Below are 20,495 nucleotides of genomic sequence, written 5' to 3' on the forward strand. Positions count from 1 at the left end.
ATTCCTCAGGAATGCTTACAGGATGATCTGTCAATATGCTAGCCAACTACGTGGACCCGGAGGTATCCCAGGCATGATGGGCCGAGTAAGTAGCCAAGATGACCCAACAAGCCTTCGTATTCATGGGAACCTAGAGTTTCTAGAATATTTTAAATTGTTGTTGACGTTGGTATCAGTAACGTACAACTTGTGTTTTGGAGAATTCTTATAATGAATGGAAAGACGGTAGATTTTCTTCTTTTCTTTTTTTGGTTGAAAATGCGAGTGATATTGATTACTTAACAATGTTCGCTCAAAATACATCAAGAACTTCAGCCCATAACACATATAAAAGAGCAGCCGGGGGATTTGCGAGCCAATTTCTGGATATACTATTGGACCTTTAGGTCTTGGCTAGATTGTAATGAATGGAAAGATGGTAGATGAAAAGTTTGGATCTCTATTGTTAGATCAAAGGGAGGGGCTCAAATATATAGGGTCTCTTCTCCTTCATTTGTATCATCATATATCCAACATTATGAAAAGTAGCAGCATTCTCCACTTAAATGCTTCTCTTCTCTTCAATTTTTTTTCCGATTTGAGATGGGCTAAGTGAGCAAGTGAGTGAGCAACATATAAAGAGGAAGGCTGAGACCCCTCAAAGCCTCAAGAGGGGGAGCTTGCGGTTTTGAACTCACAAAATCCTATGAGGGAAAGTTTTGGCGTTCATAAAGTACTTCTAAAAATGTCCGAGCCGTGTCCTGCCTTTTTAAAGCTATAAGCTTAAAACCAAAAGCAACTATTTTGTGTTTGAGGCAAACGGACTCTTAGCGGGGAAAAAAGGGGCATTGTCATTTGATGAACAGACCTTGGAGTGAATAGGTTGGGCAAATTAGGAATAGAGCCCCCCAATAACTTCAAATATTCAAATTAAGCAATTAATCAAGTTGGTTTCTAATGGTTGTCGAGCCGAGTTCGAATAATTTTCTAGGAGTTCAATCCAACTATTAGAACTTTAGACTTCACGTAGTATGAGACCTGCTCATCACATATTTATAATTCGTGGATCCATACGCACTAAGCTCCCAGACAGAAGTGAAGGCATGAGGCATGACATCTCCACTCGATGTTCTTTTACTTGTCTGACGAAAAGAATCGTTACTTTCCTTAGTGACGGGAGAGGATCCGTGCGTGATAAGCTCATGATCCCATAGCACTGCCATCACCCCAAGTCCAAAGCCCTTCCCTACTGCCATCACGAGCTACCGGCCGCGACATTGGACCTCGAATCCAGGGTTCGGGCCACCATTTGGGGGCGGTTGAGACCCTGGGGGCCACGACGACGAGCGATAGAGGGTGCTGGCATGATGGCAGCCGGCGGGTGAGAGAGGATGAGAGATGAAGTGGACAAACATGAGAGCGGAGGAGAGAGAGGAGGGTCAGCGAGAGAGTCATTGTTTCATGAAGCCGATTGACGAGAGCCCACCGCTGCGCATGCGATGTCGAATTATGTTGGATTGACACGGCGCTCACCTCATCTAATTACGTGCGAGCGGGGTTCACATCATCCATGTAATGGTTACGTATAGAAGACAATACACGACAGGTTTTGGAATTTAATCCTTTCTTATAATTGACAAAATGCAATCCGCTTATTATAATGAGTTCATACCATATTTACTCCAACTTACTTTGGGCTTTGGCCCTTTGATGTCTGTTACTCCAATTACCTTTTAAATAAATCTTTCATTACTCTCAAGAAGTCGTTAGCACTAATTAAACCACGACAGCAACTTCATGCTACTTTTCATTATTTTGTCCAATCTGTAACCCTACGTAATTGGTTTTCTCATTTCAAGAAGTTGACCTCTTACTTTTACCAATTCTAAAAGCGGGGGTAGTTGTCATAACATTTGCAAATCGTGAATCCGAGAACTGAATCTCGATGTAACATCCGATAAAATACCTAAAATTAGTATTGCATGTCATAGATATGTATAAATTCTATGATTGATGTTACATAATGTGAAATTTCGAGTAAGATTTATGATCAATATGAATATAATCTTATTTTCAAGTCAATGCAATGATTTTATGCATAAGAAGATGTAATCTTTTATCCTTTTTATTGCATTGTGAAGTGCAACATTCGCTATTAATTTGTTCGTAACTAGCAAATATCGTACATCACTTGGTATGAATAAAGAGCGTTTAAGTTAATCAAATTGATAGATATGTATCGAATCATAAATGTGCTAATCGAATCAATAGATTCGTTTGCAATGTAAGCACATACTGTGGAGACTTAGAATCGAATCGTGTAGTCCGAATATAGAAATGGCCAGCTTTGATGACTTACGGGTGAAAGGTCTAGCTTTTCTCTAATTAATGAATTCACTCTCTTAGTATCTGTAAGCAAAGATATCATTGGATGATTTTCTTTTGGCGGCAAAGATGCCATAGGATAGCAGATAAGATGCGCAATACTTTATGGAAGAACACCTCGCCTTTTCCTTTGATCAAAATGCTCGGCCGGCGGAGTAGGTTATGTAATTCAATATGACCCCCGGCATTGGCCGACTTGCAAGAACTAGATAAACAGAGGGAAGTCACGTTTTTGTTCTTATGATATGGCTTTTGATTTCATATGGTTGGACATTAGCCAAAATTTTGTTTGGGAGCAAGTTGTTTTTATGCGATATAGCTTCGCTTTCGATGATCTATATAATGTGCGTGTTTGCGTCCCCAACTCCTATGATTAGCGCCCCTCTCGTACACCAATATTAAAATTTGAACTCTCGTACGGGTAAAGTTAGATTGGATCCTTACGTGTGCCTTCTACTTTAAAATCCTGATTTTAGTAAATTCTGTAGTGAACACATTTCGAAAGCATTTTTAATCCATTGTTGTAGGGTACTCTTATGACAAGAAAACTGTTGAGGTTGTCCCTCATCAATTGTGAAATGGGCTGATAGTCGGTTTATATGTGTGAAAAAACCTTACCCTTTAAGCTAATTTATGGGGATCTTTCCTTCACACATCGGACCTGGGTTAAAAGGCACGATAGCCCAGTGCAAATGACATTTTCCTTCATACTTATAAATTACGGTAGGCCAGATCTTTTGTGCTGTCGAACACCACCGAATGAAAAATAATCTTGTGAACGGACCATTTACCCTAAGTTTTAGCTCGTGTTCTTTTCAAATCCGTCAATCCGATCGATACATCCGGGAACTGAGGTCCAAGCATCCCGACTCAAAATTGGATTTCGGGTTATTTTTAGTGACGAGAGATGCACGGAGTGATAACTTATGGTGATCATTGGGAAGCCTTACCGGCTTTGATACGTTCTGAAATGAGAGGGCAAAATGAAATCCAAAAAAGGAGATCGGTTGGGAAAATAGAGGACGGCGATCCCGTACGTCAATCTTCTCGGGTCTTGCTGGCCGTGAAGCAGGACCATCAATTCGATTTTCTTGGTGTGTAAGCTTCGACAAATTGTACAGGCAGCCTCTTGCGAAACGTTGCGGAAGGAAGGAAGGAATGAAATCATTACAAAGGAGAGAGAAACTCCAAGGCTACTCGGTAGGATCCATTTCATTTTTGGGTACATAAGGAATTTACGTAAGGGGAATCCGCCGGTGTTTTTATACTTCTTACAGAAACAGTCATTAAACAAAATGACTCCCCAGATGTAGTGTTGAGCTCCAAGCAACGATGAGCTCAGATCCAACATAGAGCTCGATGCCGTGGCGAGCACAACCTGGATCCAACGTCGAGCTCGGCAAAGATCGCAACGGAGAATGGGGGGTGAGGGTTGGGGGAGACGAGTGTGGTGGCGTGGTGTTACAACTCATATTTATCTAAGTCTCAATCATAGATTTGCTGGAAATGGAAGCTCAAACTAGTAGCTTTAGATTACACACTTATCATCGGACGTTATGGAATATCGCAAGATTGTGCAAAGATATATAAAACAGGAAAAAAAAAAAAAACACATAAACTTGTTCCAAGTTCCAAGTTTCACTTGAAACCTTAAACCTACCCATCAAAACCGATTTCTCAATTTTTAGAACTTGAAACCTACCCTCAATACGTAGAACTTGAAATTGGAGCGGTTTTCACTGGTTCAATTCTACTTTGGAACCATGCTCACCCCTAAATAGGATGGCATATTAGGGGTGAGCATGATTCGAGTTGGACCGGTCCAACATCTAATCTTGAGACCAACCCGCACAATATTGATCTCCAATTTTTAAGATCTCCAATTTTAGCTTGAGACCGAGAACCGAACTGACCTTATAGGTCCAGTTCGGCTTCGGAGTCAACCAACGACCAACCGATTATTCTTTTGTTTCATTTCTTTGTATATCCTTAAAAGACAAACATACTACTTTAAATTGCATATTCATTAATAATGCAACATTGGGCAACCAAACTATGAACATCAATACATATCAAACATAAATACAAGACAAGATAACACCAGAAATTTACACTTGTTAAAAGTAACAAACCATAAAAACAAACACGCTAGGTGAGAGAATAAAGGCAAGCGACAAGGTGAAAAAGGCAAGTGAAGAGGCAGGCTGCAAGGCAAGCGGTAAGTGGGCTAGCAAGGGAAGGCTGGCAAGCAAGACTGAGGGGAGTAAATAGAGCCTTTTTTTGTTTTTTTTTTTTTGGGTGGAATTATAGCTGGGTTTCTTTTTTATTGTATAATTTACACAACAAACTAAAATGCAAAGGAAATAGAGGACAAGGCACTAGAATTTAAAGTGAACAAAAGCATATAATATATAATATATTAATTATATGATATATATTATATATTATGTAAAGGGTTTCAAAATCCAGAACTAACCCGTACAATATCAACCCAATCCCCTTAGAAACTGGACTAGGACCGGTAAGGCCGATCTAAGGCTTTGGATTGATACTCACCCCTATGGTGTATGATACGTGTGAACTGATTGTATTTAGTTTTCCAAGCATAAGGGAGAGCAAAGACAAATACTACCCTTGAAAATATAGGCCTCTCTCTCTCTCTCTCTCTCTCTCTCTCTCTCTCTCTCTCTCTCTCTCGACACATTGTTCTTCAAAAATAGAGAATTCCAACACATTTAGACATGTATTTTAAATGTATATTTTTATAATTGTTATGGTTATTTTAATTAGATTAATTTGATTCAAATTCACAAATGAATATATAATAGAAAAAGAGCCCATAATGAATTTGCATTTAAAACATTAATCCACCATTTGTTAATATCATTCCATCCAACTAGTTCGGGTTCGAGTCCCGGGCAACCCATTTTCTATAGAATATCGAAATTCTATTGTTTCAATTTGACAAATTCAACTTAAGTCTAATAATCTATTAAATTTGCCCCCCTAAAAAAAAAATAATAAGCAATGCACATTTTGAATTCGAGTGTCATAGCTTGTTGGAAAAGAAAAGAAAAAAACAAACTTGAGGGGTGAATTACCCTTGGGAAGTAAGAGTCAAAAAGAAGATAAGAGAAGACTAGATTGTTCTTCCCTCTGCCTCTATAATTTTTTTACATTTTGACCCATCATTTATTGAAATTTTCAAAATTGATCTCATACATGTCAAAATCATGTGTTAAAATTCCAAATTAGCATATCGAAAACTGTTGGAAGAGTTAATTAGGTGTCAGATTTTTTATACATATTGATCGAGTATCAGACATGCATTGAAGTGTCTAACATAACACAAGAGCTCATAGAGAGGGTTGGTGTTTCCCAGCTCATCGCCATTGCCTTCCCAACAACACTCATGTTTCTTGCCTTGTCGCTTCATGCCCCTCTCTCTCTCTCTCTCTCTCTCTCTCTCTCTCTCTCTCTCTCTCTACCTTCCGTCGACCACTGAGATCGAGGTGCATCGTCAGTGACTGCAATTCGTGCTCGGTGATGCGGTTAGCTTTATCCACCGGGACGTCTTTTAACTGCCTTAACTGCCATGCAAATTGCAAAGTACACATAATGAATGCACACGCATCGAGCTCGTAGAAGCCATTGCTTGCTGATCACGTCCCCATTGAGGGAACCTCTTTCGAGATTCCTTGGTCCCATGCATGCACAGGACACAGGACTCTGCGTAGGCTTCTTAGAAACATCCACGGCCGGTTGCAAAAACTGTCTATTTGGTTAGAGTTAAAAGAAAGATTCATTTTCTCAACCCACAGGGATCGGAAGAAGTTTCTAAATGAAAAAGAATTTGAGTTTACTTATGGTATCCCACGGCGTTCACACGTAACCTATTATGTTAGTTAATAAGTCTTGTTTGAATTAATCCGGCAAAATCAATCGTTGTATCAACATTGCATCGACTAATTGGGATGTGATGAAATCAAATTATATCAGTCTAATGATAGTGTTAAATTCGAAGTGGAAAGGCATAGATACACTCAGGTCACTTTCATGGCATAAAAGTCAACAAGTACTTCAGAAAATGTACTTCCATTTTCAAAGAAGTGTTAAGGAGCGAGCGCATTTCAAATTCCGCTCTGAAATAGTAAATCTCGTTATCTTAAGAGAATGATAAATGTGGAGATTGCCGATTCGTCACGTTTTCAAAATAATATCATGGGAACCTTGATCAAAACATGGTGGAAAAATTTGCCTCGAAGGTGTGAAAATGATTATATAATGAAGAAAAGCATCTCAACCTCTCTCCAAGCAGATGAAACCCTAAGAACCCCACGAAAGATCTCAGATCTCAGAGCCCAACCACCACACTCCCACCATGATTTCCTCCGCCTGTTTCTCAGCCATGTCGCGCTTTGATCTCTTTCCTTCGCTTTCTCACTCCATCGTCTTCCCATCGCTGTTCATCGTCACTAGCGTCGTCTTCCTCTTCTTCGTATCATCGTCGCCGCCCCCTCGAAGAACCTCCCAAGAGTCTACCCTATCGTCGGCTCCTACTCCTCGTACTTCGCCAACATAAAATGGTGGCTCGACTGACTGCCGACCTGGTCCGAACACCCCCTCGGCGACCTACGTCTTCCACCGCCCCCTCTGCAACCGCCAGGTCTTCACCGGCAATCTCGCCAGCGTCCAGCACATCCTCAAGACCCACTTCGACAACTAGGAGAAGGGCGAGGTCTTCAAGATGACCCTCCAGGACATCCTCGGCGAAGAAATCTTCAATATCGACGGTGAGTCCTGGAAGTTCCAGAGGCAGGTCGCCAGCCACAAATTCAACACCCGGTCGCTGCAGAAGTTTGTCGAGACCATCGTCGATGCCGAGCTGAACGATCGGCTCATGCCTCTCCTGGCTTTTGCCGCCAAGAGCGGGTCAGTGATAGACATGCAGGACATCCTCCAGAGGTTCGCCTTTGACAACATATGCAAGATTGTGTTCGGGTACGATGCCGAATATCTGTCGCCATCGCTTCCTCAGCCGAGAGTAAGTACTGTCCGGACTCATTTTACTAAATTACAGACGTAAAAGACGTGTAGTTTAGGGTGAGCCTTGCCAAACAACAAAAATTTTGGTCAATCACATCACTCATAGAACGATTTCATGTTCGACAGGCGAAGTTCGCAGAAGCGTTTGAAGACGCAGTGAGGATAAGCAGCGGAGGTTTCGAGTTCTCTTCCGTGATTTGGAGGATCAAGCGTTTCTTCAACGTAGGATCCGAGAAGTGCCTCCGGATCGTGACCTCCGAAATCCGTGAGTTTGCGAAGAAAATCGTGAGGGAAAAGAAGAGAGCTGAGCGAGAAGTTGTTGACCGAGTCAGCCGCCGACGACCTTCTGTTGCAGTTCTTGAGCTCAGGCCACTCCGATGAGGACTTCATCATTGACATTGTCATCAGCTTCATACTCGCCGGCCAGGATACGATGTCCGCAGCACTGACGTGGTACTTCTGGCTGCTCCACAAGAATCCGGAGGTGGAGGCCAAAGTCCCGGGTGAGATCATAGAGAAGTCCAACGCACACGCCGCAGAGTATGATGATGTGAAAGAGATGGTGTACAGGCACGCGTCGCTCCGTGAGAGCATGCGGTTTTACCCACCGGTGCCGATTGACGTGAAAGAGGCTGTGAGGGATGATGTCTTGGAGGACGGCACGGTGCTGAAGAAGGGGATGAGGGTGACGTACCATCTGTACGCGATGGGGAGGCTGGAGCAGCTATGGGGAAAGGACTGGCCCGAGTTCAGGCCCGAGCGGTGGCTGAGAGGGGCGGAGGATGGCAGCGAGAAGTGGGAGTTCATTAATAGGGACCCGTTCGCGTACCCGGTGTTCAGGCGGGGCCAAGGGTTTGTCTGGGGAAGGAAATGGTGTCGCCGCAAATGAAGAGAATGGTGGCCAGGGTGCTGCAGCAGTTCAGGGTGGTGCCGGTGCCGGAGGAAGGGAAGGAGCCGGTGTTCATTTCGTACCTGAGTTCGAAGATGAAGGGTGGGTTCCCGGTGAGGATTGAGGTGAGAAAGTGAAAGGAAAGTAATGTACAATATTGTTGTTTTAACCTTGCATAATGTTTCGAGCTTTGTTAGTGTAACAATTTTTGGACTACCGCGAGAATAATAATTTGTTGTTAGCCACAAATTCTTAAAGAAATTGACTCTACAACAATTTATAATTATATGTTATTTGATTTTTTTTATTGTCTAAAATAGACTATTATTTTAATCTAGGAAGTACCGACATTTTCTGGAAGTTTTCTTGTTGTGTCGGACACTCGATACATGTCCAATGCTCTCTAACACTTTTTGACACTCGGTTTCCAGAATTCCAACATGCAAGTTTGGAATTTCGACACGACCGAATTAATTTTAAAAAAATTTCAATAAATAAGGGGTCAAAATGTAAATATGTACAAAAATAAAATGAGAAAGAAGAAAAATCTCATCTTCTCTTCTTTTTTTACTCTAATTTTTCGTGACACGAAATGTACCCCCAAATTTGTTTTTTTTATCTTCTCTTTCAACACGCTCTAACATGCGAGTCTAAAATGTAGATTACTTATTTTTTCTTCAAGTTTTATGAATTATTGGAATGGATTTAAATTTATGATATTAATAAATGGTGCATTAATGCTTTTAGTGTAAATTCAATTTAAGGTTTTTTTTTCTAATTATTTATTTATTTGTAAATTTGAATCAAATTAATTTGTTAAAATAATCATCCCATGTATATGTAAAAGTATACATTTAATATACAAAGTGTCTCAACATATCGAAATTCTCAATTTTAAAAAAAATAATGTGTTGGTGTATTGTATCGTATCGTGTCACATGTCATTTGTCGGTGTTGGTGCTACTTAGATTCTAACAATAGATTAAAAGATGTCACATAATCATTTCTCTAATGTTTTTATACAATGAATGTATGACGTGGCACAATTGCATTGGACACTTAATTAATTTCATAATGTCACGGTTCAAACTTTCCTATCAAAATCGCATTACATGTTGTGCACCCATCATGCGCAGGTGACCTCTGACTAATACGTTGCTCTCGCACTATGGTACCGTCGTGGTAATTAATCTTGTTTTATGTGATGAATCCGTGATGATTTGACCCGTTCTACCTTGGTCAAACATCAAGGGGAATAGTCATAATAACCAAGCAAGATTGTGATCTTTTGGATACGAGCATATAGTTACGAATCAATCAGTGGACACAACGAAATTGAACATCCATCCCAGTTTAAAAAAAAAAAAAAATTAAAAGAGAGAGCATAAAACTTGTAAAGAGATAGCTAAGAATATAGTTCCATGTGTGTAGAAAAATTTTCTAAAAATTTATAAACATATAGTATTTTTGTTAATTCAGTCCTAAACTATATTTATAAACATTTTCATATTTTGCCAATTGAGTATATCCAAATAATTTTAATTGAAAATCACTAATGCATATCTTTGATAGTGCCACAAAAAAAATGGCTAGTGTTTTTTTTTTTGTTATCTTTTTTGTTATCTTTATTATTTTCCTCTTTTCTTTCCTACCAAGCGAGGGGTACCAATCCTCGTTGGCCACTAGGTCAGGGCCATGACCCTCCCCTGCAACTGACAAGGGTTGGCCGGTATACCTCACTAGGCTTAGAAGGAAAAAAAAAGAGAAAAGAAGAAAAAATAAAAAATTCAGAAAATTTTAAAACATTATAAAATTTATCTATGTCGGCGTCGGCCGTGTCATGTAAGATGGGCAGCATACACATTAGTGACTTCTAGCTAAAATAGGACCAATTGACTCAATTAGTAAAATGTGAGAATAGTTAGAATTCAGTTGGCAAAATTGAACGATTTATGATTAAATTGATGAAAACGCAATAGGTTTAGTCCTTTTTAGACAATCTTCCCTATCATGGGTAGAGATGAGATAAAGTGGTATATAGCGAGGTCAAAGGAAGTTGATGCATTATTATTATTTTTTAATTATTTTCCTTTTCCTTTTTATTTTCCTACCAAGTTTGGCGAGGTCCCATACTGACTTTTATCCCTCTCCTTACTTTATGAGTTAGGGTGAGCTGCTTCCTCACCAACCACAAGCTATCAATCCTCATCAACAACTGGGCAAGGGTCATGACCCTCCCTAGCAACTAATGAGGGTTGGTCAGCATCCTTCACTAGGCCTAGGGAAAAAAGAAAGGAAGAAAGAAAGAAAAATATAAAAAATATAAAAATTTAGAAATTTTTAAAATTTTTTAAATATTTATCTACATCAGCACCAATCGTGCCATGTAGAATGAACGACATCCACGTGAGTGATTTTTAACTAAAATTGGCCGAGTTGACTCAACCGGTAAAATGTAAAAATGTATAGAATTCAATTGATAAAATTCAAAGATATATGACTGAATTGATGAAAACGCAATAAGTTTTGTATTTTTGGATAGTCTTTCTCATTGCAGGTAGAGATGAGATAAGATAGGATACAGCAAGGTCAAAGGGAATGATATACAATGTTGTCCCTTTTGAGTCGAAATCACTTCGTTTCAACTTCGACCTTCAATTATTGGGTATCTTGGTAAATTTGAGGGCCAATCAAACTAAACCGCACCGTGAAATCTCTCCTCATTCGCTTGCTCGATTTGAGATTGTGCTTTTGTCTTGTGGAACCATGAATGGGGTGGTGCCTCTTCGTGGCTTTATAAATTAGAGCAATGTTTAAACATATCGAGCTTTTATTAAAAACAATTTATCAAATGAGGTGGCACCATTTACTTATATTCTCTTGATTACTTACTCAAAAATTAGGCCCCAATGAATTTGTTCCGTTTATTAGCAATCGTAAGCCTTTTCATATTACAAACAAAATCTGGTATGCCTTTTATTATCCCAATCAATTCAACACAAACTCGTACTATTCTTCTTCCATATCAATTTAGACTTTCAATTTTTTCTTTGAACCAATTTGGTCTGATTGGCATATGAAGTAACAATCCAACTCGGTCATCGAACACGTGTTTACTAATGCGAATGAGCACATCAACCTACATTAGCAAAAATTGAAAATTAAAAACTAAAAGTCAGGAAAAATTTAAAAAAGAAGAGCTCAGGCAATTTTTCCTTTTTAAAGAAGCTGCACAGTTGCACGGACGTTGGAGAGAGATGAGGGCGGCGACTGACCCTTGTATGTTCTTAACATGCAAACCATTTTCATACAAAAGTCGTCACCAATTTATTTTCGATGGATCGATTAGAAACCTAAATAAAGTATCAAAAGAAATACTTTACTTCTACAAACCAAAAATTGTGGGTATTGGAATTTGATTACACTATATTTTTCTAATACCCTTTCGGTACATTTTCTATTTTATTTAAGAAAAATGTTTTGGAAACAGTTTTGATTAATCTTAATTTACTCCCAAACATGCGAGGTAATGAAGTGGGTGCACAACCATTATTTAACACTCAATAATTAAAGCATCAAATAAATTGTGAAGAAAATGATGAACTACATACCTTGAAGCAATGAAAGCATCCGCAATATTTAACTTAAAAATCACATCAGCAATCTTTAAAATGATTTCTATTTAACATGTGATCACTTCTTTTTTAGGATTTTCACTTATCTAAATGAAACCTAATCTATGTGCAATGCAATGCAATAGCATATGAAAATGCCTAATTAAAATGACATGCAACATGCAACTTATATGTCACGCCACATTAATTAAATGATCTAAACTAATGACTGGTAAATATTAAATGTGACTATCCTAACATGTCACGCATTCTAAATGATCCTAAACATGATATTTACTAAATGACGTGCAATACGCAAACTAATCCTATGTGGCAAGCGAATGATATTTCTTTATGTTTTCTTTTTAATTAAAATGCTAAACTAAAAATGCCTAATATTTAAGCATGCAAACTATCCTAGAAATGAAAATCCAATTTATTCTATAAATAAATAAAAACAAGAAGATAGTTTTGGTACTTTATTAAATTCGGAATTATAAAATAACCAAAATAAACGTGTAATCTATCCTAAAAAAACTACTTTAATTATATCTAATCTTTTTGGATTTTAGATTTAAAATCAATTAAATCAAACAAAAATTAGAAAGAAACCAAATTCATATCAAATATAGTATCGGATCACATGAGATATTATCAATATCCATCTAATTTGGAAACAAATTGACAAATCGTATCTCCAATATGAGATTTGATTGGCCAATTTTTCATGAAATCGTGAATCATCTCTTAAGTATGAGATTTGATTGACGATTTTTCATGTAATCGCGAATCATATCTTGGATGTAACGTTGGATCAACGATTATGGCACGTTCTGAAATTAAGAAATAGTCTCTAATTTAAAGGCTACTCAGGATCTTTATGGATATCAATAATATGTTCAGAGATTCAATCAAGATCACAATAATTCAAACGAGCAAACAAAATATTCAAGAATTAAATTAGAAAGGATTTTAACCTACCTTGATTATTTGTTTCCAAGTTTGGACGGGCGACAGATCGCGCGAGTCATCGATCGATGACGCTTCACAGTGGCGATGTGTGGACTCCACGAATTACGGCTGGCTCGCGATGCTCGATAAGGGTGCTGGCTGATCGTCAAGATGGAGCCACGACATTACTTGCAGGATATAGGGTCGACCGGGTCTTGTAGGGGTAGTGGAACCTGCAAAAAGGAACACTTAGAGCCCAGACCTTGCTGTGTTGGTAGCTACGCTAATGGTAGATCATGGACGCTGCTGCCATTGGGCTGGAACGGAGGTGATAGTGCATGAGCTATTGAACCGCGTTGAGTCACGACAGCAGGGACTGATCTGAAGTGTTGTGGTGCCGCCGAGCTTGCTGAATCTCGTCCGCTGGTCGTTAGCGACACTGGGAGTTCGCTGCTGGGGTGGATCGATGGAGGAACAGGGGAGGTGTAGCAGCTTGTGCACTTGCTGGCCACCAAAATTTGTCGTTGAAATCAGCGAGCTTTCTCGGCGAAGGAGTGGATTATCGAGAGAGAAAGTCTTCGTACGTGTCCTTCGTTGACCTCAGAGAAATTGCCCCTCTCTCTCTCTCTCTCTCTCTCTCTCTCTCTCCACACCTCCCACGACTTTTCTTCTCCGTATGATAGTGTGGTGGTGAATCTTCAAAGTGGGCGTGCTTTCCTCTAGCGAAACTTTTATCGAGGATTCCTCCAAAGATGGACTTGATAGGTCACGAGAGGCAACAACAGTGGGCTTGAGGAGACACCAGCAACAGGTCATGAGCTAGATGGTCACGGTGGTGAGGAGCTGCAATGACGGCAAGAGCAAGCGAGGCTTCCTGACGGACTGAACTGGAGCGTTGGAAAAACCTACAAAAGAAATTCAGCAAGCGCAGCAAGGCGATCGATATGGCTCGAGGTTGCACTTACTGGGAAGTGCGGACAAAAACAGATGATGGCGGAGCAACCGAGTCGGACTGTCAATCGCTCTCGAGTGCAGGGCACCTGGGCTTTGCTAGAATTGACACCGGACCTGCTGAAGCTAGGTTACAGGAACAGCAACGGTAGTGGCAGCTTCAGGGTTGACAAACGTCGGATAACGCTGCCGGAGGATGCCTGGGAATGACTGATGGTCTGGCTTGAGTAGCTGAATGCGATTGATGATGCACAGTAGCGCGGCGGCCGAGAGGAGCTGACGTGCCTGACTAGACTTCAAAAACTCCTTGAATGTTGTATTCATCTTTTCTGGTGAGAGACCTCCTCGCGGAAGATCAAACCCTCCCTCTTGTTCTCTATTGCCACTCTCTCTACGAGAACTGTGTTTCGAGATCTCCCAATGGGAGAAAATATTGGGTGGGTCTTACCCTCCACGTAGGCTTAGGGTAAGACCATTCAGCGATCGACACGTGGCTCCACGTAGACGACGGCGTCAGAGATTTAAAATTTGCGCGCGCCGCTCCTGGGGCGCACCACTCTAACGCTCTCTCTCCTCTGCTCTCCTCTGCGACCTGTCCACTCGTCCTCTCTCTCCTCTCTCTCTCTCTCTTTCCCTGTTCTCCCCGTTCTCCATTCTGTTTTGCGAGAGAACAAAAGTCGCAAGGCTTCTCTCCGAATGCTCTTCCCCTCCTCTACTCTCTCTCCTTCGCTGGTTGCTCGCGACGCCTCCTCCGCTGGTTGCTGCGACACCGACGCCCTTTCCACCTTCGCCGATGCCCTCTGCTCTCCTTCGCTGGTTGCTGCGTGCCGTGCCGTGCTCTCTCTCCTCCTTTGGTTGCTTGCAATGCTGATGCGACGCCCTTTCCACCTCCGCCGACGCCTCTGCTCTCCTGCTAGTTGCCCACGACGCGACGCCCTTTCCACCTCAGCCAACGCCTCTGCTCTCTCTCCTCCGCTGGTTGCCCGCAACGCCGATGCGTCGTCGGTTCCTCATGCTATAGTGGAAAGGGCGTCGGCGTCGGCGTCGCAGCAACCAGCGAGGAGAGAGAGCAAAGGCGTCGGCGGAGGTGGAAAGGGCGTCAACATCGCGGGCAACTAGCGGAGGAGAGAGAGAGGCGTCGGCGGAGGTGGAAAGGGCGTCGGCATCGCAGGCAACCAGCGGAGGAGAGAGAGCGAGGCGTCGGCGGAGGTGGAAAGGGCGTCGGCGTCGCGGGCAACTAGCGGAGGAGAGAGAGCAGAGGCGGCGGAGGTGGAAAGGGCATCGGCATCGGCGTTGCGGGCAACCAGCGAAGGAGAGAGAGCATAGGCGTCGGCATTGGCGTCGTGGGCAACCAGCGAGAGGAGAGAGAGCAGAGGCATCGGCGGAGGTGGAAAGAGCCGACGTCGTGGGCAACCAGCGAAGGAGAGCGAGGCGTCAACGGAGGTGGAAAGGGCGTCGGCGTCGCAAGCAACCAGCGAGAGAGAGAGAGCGGGCGTCGACGTCGGCGTCACGGGCAACCAGCAGAGGAGAGCGGAGGCGTCGGCGAAGGTGGAAAGGGCGTCGGCGTCGCAGGTAACCAGCGGAGGAGGCGTCGCAAGCAACTAGCAGAGAAGAGAGAGTAGAGGAGGGGAAGAGCATTCGGAGACTTTTGTTCTCTCGCAAAACGGAACGGAGAATGGGGAGAACGGGGAAAGAGAGAGAGAGGACGAGTGGACAAGTCGCAGAGGAGAGCAGAGGAGAGAGAGCGTGTGGTGGGCCCCAAGAGTGGCGTGCGCAAATTTTAAACCTCTGAAGCCGTCGCCTACGTGGAGCCACGTCTCCTCCCAGTGGACGTCTTTTCCCTGGAATCTGACACCCTCTCTCTTACTTTCTTTCCTCTCAATGTGTCATAATAATTTATAATTACTTTTATTATTTGATTTTTTATAATTAAAAATAAATTGTCATTCTCATAATAAATTAAAGATTATCATCCAATTATTTCTCTTTTTATAATACCGCCTCACCAACTTCTTCTTGTGATATAGCATATTTTCTTTCTTTATTTCATCAACCAAATATTCTTTATTTTGCTGACCGAATTTCGTCTCAATGCATTTTTTTTTTCTTCTTATACTTTTGCCTTCTCATGTTTCCTTTTTTGTATCACAAAAGTAGATATGCCAATATATGAGAGAAACTTTTAAGAATAACAAACTCCTCCCAATCTCTCGCATACGCATATATTGGAATACCACGTTGATCACTTTGAGCTGCCGTATGCCCAAAATTTTGGCAACGGAATGACCTACTTGCTTCACAAACCATCCAATTTTGATTACACACGTGCGGCATGTGCAAATACAATTAATAAATGTCCCTAAAATTATATGATATGCAATTTTAATATTTTTATTTAGGGGTTAAAAATTAATCTATTATTTTTTATGCAATAAATGAATGATCGGATTGATAAAATTTAGGTATCAACAGTTCAATGTTATCTTTCAGTGATTACAATTTGACATAATCTATTGATGTGGCTTTCAATCCATTAAGTTTAAATGACAGACAATAATGAAAAGTTACACGTGGATAATAGAAATAAAATATCCATACCAAATCATGATATATATAATCAACATCATCAAATAACGACAAACATGTAAATGTCCTAATTTTCTTTTTCCATCTTTAAAGTAGATATATATATATATATATATATATATATATATATATATTATATAGACATATCGACTCATCTTTTCATTATTCTAACTCAGCATATAATAATAATCCACGTTATCAATAATGTCTAATTTGTCTTTTGAGCAAACAAAATGACTATATTGAACATTTACCGATAATTCATAAATCACATTGAATAAATAAAAATTTTGCAGTAACATTATATATTTGGTCAAAGTTTTTGGACCATTTATGTCATTTTCCCAAAGATTATTAGTCCCATTGAAAGAGCACAACGATCATATTGACCCAAATTAAAATTCAAGGATCAAACTAAACATTATTTTAGATTTAAAAAGCCACTTTTTATTATATCATATGACCAAATCGAATATTAAAGCATGATGTCTTACAACATCTAGTGTGATTTTGATTGCCCACACAAAAAAATATAAACAATCTCACATTGGACAATCCATTTGAATATTAGTATGTATTCTACTTGATTTATGAAGTTAAGCGCCGAATTTCACAAGTTGAGATATTTGTTGTCTAATCCTTAAAATCCTTAAAATAATAGAATAAAATAAAATAATAATAAGTGCTCTTTCAAGTGTTATAATCACTCAAACATATAAGTATGTTCCTGTCATATATTACATTCTAGCCTATAGTAGCCTCATCTAATTGTTCAATAATATATACCGTGGAGAAATATCTTGGAGCTTGAAACACTCCGGAAGAAAATACCCGGATGATTTCTCGTTCGCTTCATCGGACGATGGAGCTGCTCGAAGATGGCGCGATTCTATCTTCTTTCATTGGCTGTGCTTGCACAACATGTGCGCGCATGTGTGACTTGGAGATAAGCAAAGCAACTGTTTGGGATAAGGACGCAGACGTATTCATATGACAACTCCAGGACTTCACATGTTGGAAAGGCACTAGAAGACAGAGAATATCCCTTCAACAGTGAAACATCATTCAAAGGATTTGGCATGGATTACAGTGTGGCCTTTAGAGAGGGAATTTCCTCCTCCTCCTCCTCCTCCTCCTCTTCTTCTTCTTCTTCTTCTTCTTTCTTCTTCTTCTTCTTTAATCATCCAAATCATCAATGCAATCCAAATCCACATAATCTATGTTCTCATGACTATTATAATCATTTTGATATTTTATTTTACCGAATCAATTTCATAATTTTTCAATGAGTCTTACCTAATCATTTCATATAATAGCTAACAATACTCCTCGAATGTGGAATTGGAGCAATTCCCATAGGTACGATTCTATTTTGTAATCATGTTCACTCCTAAAAAGTTCTTGATTCGCATTCCTCGTCAATCAACAGTCAATTCAAGACCGAAACTAGGAAACTTTTCAAAGTCCCAACCCCTTTTTTATCCCCTGACTTTCCCAATTCTCGACTAGCCCTCCCCTGTCCTTTGTGGTCAGCACTTAGCAGGGAGAGACTCTTTCCTCTGCAGCAAGGTTGCGATTTTGTTCTTTTCTCTCGATCAGTGTTTACCGCACGCGATAGCAAGTCTCGTGACATTTTTATGAATTAATGCGCACAAATCACGTGTTTCATCGAATGGCAGACACCGTCGTAGGAATTATCTCGAGCTCCAAGTGCCTTGAGTTAATTTTGTAATCGAATTGTCCCACGAAAGTTTTAGTGTTTGGTAAAACTATTCCAAAATTTTTCGAGACAAATTTCGTTTTTCGTAAATTAAAATGCTCAAAGCGGCTGTCCATCCATACACTATTTACCTACAACCCATATCGTTGCTTTGTGAAAGATTTCTCAAAATCATCGTTAGCATTATTGATTTTACCTCAAAAAGGACATATTTGTGTCGTGTTTCATTGCTTATTGCAAGATAGACTAACAAGCAGTCTACCACGCAAGAAGGTGTAAGAAATTATGAAAATGATACAAGTTTGTTTCGATTGGTATAATATTGTGCTTTCAAGGGCGAAAGCCCCTATTAAAGTCCAAGTTTTGGGCCTTTTATATAATTGATTTGTTCTTCTTTTTAAGTAGTCTTCTTATCTTTCTTGGAATAAAATATCCGGGCTCCATTTGGATTTTTGTGCTAATGAAATATCCTCTCCCTCCCACCCTCCCTCCCCTCGGCTCTGCTCTTCTCATGTCCCTTACGACAGAGCCACCTTTGAACGTGATCTCAATGTCTCTCTTTTGTGGCCCCTAGAGTTGGGGCTCAACTTCCGGTGAGCTTGGTGGCTGACGACCCGACGAGGTCACTGTGGCGGGGACCTCGAATTGTGGTTGACATTGTCTGAAAGGAGGGCGATTCAGTCTTTTAGCTCATAGGGTTTTGTTTGAGGATGGGCAATGGTGTCACGGGAAAGAGGAGGAAAATGGTAATGAATTGGAAAGTGGGGTTGATACATGGTACGTCATCGTTTATTTTGGTCTTCCATTTGTAATTATAAGAAGGAAACTTCACTTATTTTTCGCTTGTGATAAGTAGCTTTCAATACGGGAGCAAAAACACGTTTCCATCAATGTCGTTTTGGACATATAGGCATGTAATTGAAGGCTGCGCTCTGGACTTTTCTAGCGATAACATGCGATGCTCTTTGCATTTACGTGGTAAGCCAAGCATCTTAGGCTGTCACATTAAAGTTAGAGATGGCAATTGAAAGAGACAAAAGCTGGACAAGTTTGTATGCCCAATTCCCACTCTCCGTGGGCATTTGGGGTTCTGACACCCCACTTTGGGCGTTTGGTTCAACTTTTGGGAAATGACTTTGAGAAAACGAAATGTTTTTGAGGTAAAAGGGTTTTAGAAATGTTATACCGTATGATAAATTGTAATGTGAAATAGCATTGAAAAGTAATTTTAGCATAAACACCGTTTGACAAAATTCACATTTGTAATTGGCTTTTGCTATTATATATATTAAGTCTGAAAATCAAATCCGGCCGTTGGCTAACCGCCGGCCAACTGCCGGACGGCCAAATCTGGCTTCTAGACTGCTAGATCTGGCCGTACCGTGGCCTCAAGATCGCCAGATCTAGCCGTTTGGCGGCTTGAGGTTGCGACCTCGGGCGGCGTTGCCTGGTTCGCGCGAGCCGGTGCAACGCCACTTGGGTTCGCACAACCTCGGGCGGCGTCACACGGCTCGCGGGCGCTCGGTGACGCCACTTGGGTCCACGCGCGCCAAGCGACACCGCCTCGGGTCACAGTCATGCCACCCCAAGCGGTGGTCATCGAGACACGCGACCCCAGGTGGCAATGACGGCACCGAGAAGCCTAACTCTGGGAAAGACAAAGATGAATGGGGAAGAAGATGAACAGTGACAACTTGCATTTCCAAAATGTCCATTGCTCAAAGCAGGTCTAGAGGTGCATTGAGCTTTCAATATTGGGAATGCTAATATTTGGCCAATGAGCATTCCAAATTGTTTTTCAAAAATAAAATATTTTCCCCAAAGGGCTTTGGGGGCTCAAAATCCCTTAGAAAAAGCTGAACCAAACGAGGGCTCTATGTTGCCCCATATTTATGTTGAAATTAAGTTTTGATTTAGAAAAAAAAAATAACCTTATTCAAATTCGGTGCATTGTGCTTTTTTAATCACTAGAAAAAAGCAAGAATATGATTGTCAATCAATTGTCTAACGAAAGAAAGATGATGAAGACTAGTTTGATTAAACCACACAACAGAAAAAAAAAAAAAGTTTGGTATTTAAAATGATTGAGGTGTAAAAATGACTAAATCCATTCTCGTCTTGCCTCATGAGTGGGGCAATTATTTTTTTAATCCATCCAAGTTTCAAAATCCGAGTGCTATGGGGTTTATGAGCACTGGGGCTTTGGGCATTGGAAATATTTATTGTGATAGGTTGAGTTGACATCTCTATCGAAATTGGAAAACATTGGATATTAAAGAATAAAGAGATGAGAATCAAACTTTATCTACTCCATGGCAATACTAGCTATCTTCTCAAATTTTTAAGGACATTAAATTTGTTGACGTAACTATCT

At 40.6% G+C, this 20,495-nt stretch overlaps 1 pseudogene; it reads left to right on the forward strand.

Annotated features, from left to right (window-relative positions):
• The first annotated feature begins 6,946 nt into the window (after window positions 1-6,946).
• LOC104431813 lies at window positions 6,947-8,436 on the forward strand (annotated as a pseudogene).
• The last annotated feature ends 12,059 nt before the right edge of the window (window positions 8,437-20,495 follow it).

Source organism: Eucalyptus grandis, chromosome 11 (genome assembly GCF_016545825.1).
Source record: "Eucalyptus grandis isolate ANBG69807.140 chromosome 11, ASM1654582v1, whole genome shotgun sequence".
Taxonomy (NCBI): Eukaryota; Viridiplantae; Streptophyta; class Magnoliopsida; order Myrtales; family Myrtaceae; genus Eucalyptus; species Eucalyptus grandis.